General features: G+C 39.5%; 1 long non-coding RNA gene across 1 annotated transcript; it reads left to right on the top strand.

Annotated features, from left to right (window-relative positions):
* The first annotated feature begins 1,028 nt into the window (after positions 1-1,028).
* LOC131617600 (uncharacterized) lies at positions 1,029-1,887 on the top strand. Its single transcript, XR_009288631.1, has 4 exons — positions 1,029-1,341; positions 1,413-1,480; positions 1,575-1,634; positions 1,730-1,887. It is a non-coding gene; the product is annotated as an uncharacterized LOC131617600 (long non-coding RNA).
* Positions 1,888-2,384: the final 497 nt, after the last annotated feature.

Here is a 2,384-nt window from a genome sequence, read left to right as displayed (position 1 = left end):
CTCCCGCACTAACGCTTCACCAAGGAACTACACATGAATGGGAGCGCTGAAGAAGTAAGCTGTGCGAAAAACTCCTCACTTCAGGTATATTTATACACATGAATGGTGCTGTTATCTTGTCATTATTGAATTTGATCTGATTCTTATCCATTGCTCAACATCCAAAAATTATCACCGAGTATTGCAACACGGCAGTTGACACGATGAATTAGTTTTATCGCATTAAGATCTTCGGCTTAAACTCCTAACCTTAGGGTTAGGGGCCTTGGTTTTGGTGTGGTTCTTCTAGTTTTTTTGTGTCTTTCTAGCAACCTGTGTGTTTTACTAGCTTAAACCATGGGGGATGGAATTTGGACGGAAGTTGGTAGGAAATATAACAACAAGCGCAGAGGTGGGGGGTCATTCTGGGTGGATAGGAGAGGAAAAGGAGCTGCTCAAGAAGAAATAGTATCAAACTTTTTCTTCACAGAATTTTCAGAGGAGGTAGATGCAAAGGAGATGTTCGAAATCTTTAAAGAGTTTGGTCTGGTGGTGGATGTTTCGATACCATCTAGAAGAGATAAGAGGGGAAGAAGGTATGGCACTACTAGAAATTTGGCCTACGGCCACGCTAAAATTTTCCACAGCTCAGAAACTGTGGCCACATATATGATTTGGCCATGGTTATCAAAGCGTAGACGTATGTTATAGAATATTGAATCCGGAGTGTAAAACTGTGGCCTGTACTTCAATTGCCACGGTTATATAACGGTAGATATTTTAAGCCGCAACTAAGAAACCGAGGCCTATAATTTTCAGTTCAAACTGTGGCCAAAACCTAAAAAAATATATCCCTCCAAAATTTCCCCCTTTTTTTTTTAATTTCCCTCTCATAATTATTTTCTTTTTAATTTTTTTATATTAAAAACATGTAAACGTTTTATGGTAAAATCCAAAATCCCTCTTCTTAATTTTTTAGGGTTCCTGAGCACCGCTCTCAATTTCACAAACCCAAACCCAAACCTTAGCAGATTCACATTTCTTCACATTTCCTGACCACTTTCAACCCTCACAATATTGAAAATGAAAAATAAGAGGGATTTAGGGTAAGAGTACCTGTGACTATCGGGCTTCACGTTCCCTCTTCTTCTTCTTCAACATGAACGGCGGCCACCTACCACTCCGATCAAATCTCGCCGCTGTGATTCGTTCGCATATCGATTCCTCCGTCTCAATCGATCCCTCTCTGTTCTCTCAATCTCGAAGCCTCTGATCCCATCCCCGATTCTGTTCTCGACATCACTCGCTCCTCATCTCCGCTTGCTCTCTCATCATGAACGGCTCGCGACGGAGAAATCGTTGGTGAGTTAGTTAGATGGAGGTTTGAAATCGTTGAAATCGTTTAACCTAAATCCTCTTTTTCAATCATTCAGTTCTAGCGAGTAGGTTTCTTTCCGAATTCGCAGACGCTAATGGCGAAGCCAAGTACCTCAACATCCTGGTTAGTTAGTTAGTATATTCTTCATTTCGATTCATCTGTACTAAACCGACTGTTAACCCTAATTCATGTTTTTTTGTTCATTACGTTTTTTCAGCAAGATGTTGCGAACCACAAAGCTCGATCTATTGAAATTGATCTCGACGACTTAATGAACGTTAGTTTTATTGACATTTTCACTGTATTGTAATTGTTAGTTTCTAAGGTTTAGTTATAGTTGGTGATTTTAAGTGATGTGTTTGTTGTTTTCAGTATAAGGATCTAGATGAGGATTTTTTGACGCGAGTTACTGAGAATACGAGAAGATATGTAGGGATTTTTGCTGATGCAATCGACGAGCTCATGCCGGAGCCTACTGAGACGTTTGTGGATGATGATCATGATATTTTGATGACTCAGAGATCTGATGAAGGAACTGAAGATGCTGATGGTTCTGACCCGCACCCGCACCGGAAGATGCCTCCTGAAATCAAACGCTTCTTGTAAGACTTCATGTTTTTCCGGGATATTCAAATTCTAGGGTTTTGTAATATTCTATGATTTTGTACTAATTTGTTACATTTTATTAGGGTTGATTTTTGGCTTTGGATTTTATATGTGTGACTTAATGATATATATGTGTGGGTTGTTTTTGCAGTGAGGTTTATATTAAGGCATCTTCAAAAGGACGGCCATTTACAATTAGAGAGGTGAAGGATTCAAACATTGGCCAGCTTGTAAGATTAGCTGGTATAGTCACACGATGCTCGGATGTCAAACCATTGATGCAGGTTGCTGTGTACACCTGTGAGGATTGTGGCTTTGAAATTTACCAGGTAGTTCATTAGAGTATTGCAAGAACTGCTTTGATTAGATAGGCTTTGAAATTTACCAGGTAGTTGATTAAAGTATTGCAAGAACTACTTTG

The sequence above is a fragment of the Vicia villosa genome, linkage group LG7 (assembly GCF_029867415.1).
Source record: "Vicia villosa cultivar HV-30 ecotype Madison, WI linkage group LG7, Vvil1.0, whole genome shotgun sequence".
NCBI lineage: Eukaryota > Viridiplantae > Streptophyta > Magnoliopsida > Fabales > Fabaceae > Vicia > Vicia villosa.
Note: the sequence above shows the minus strand (reverse complement) of the source record. Positions and strands in the feature narration are given on the sequence as shown.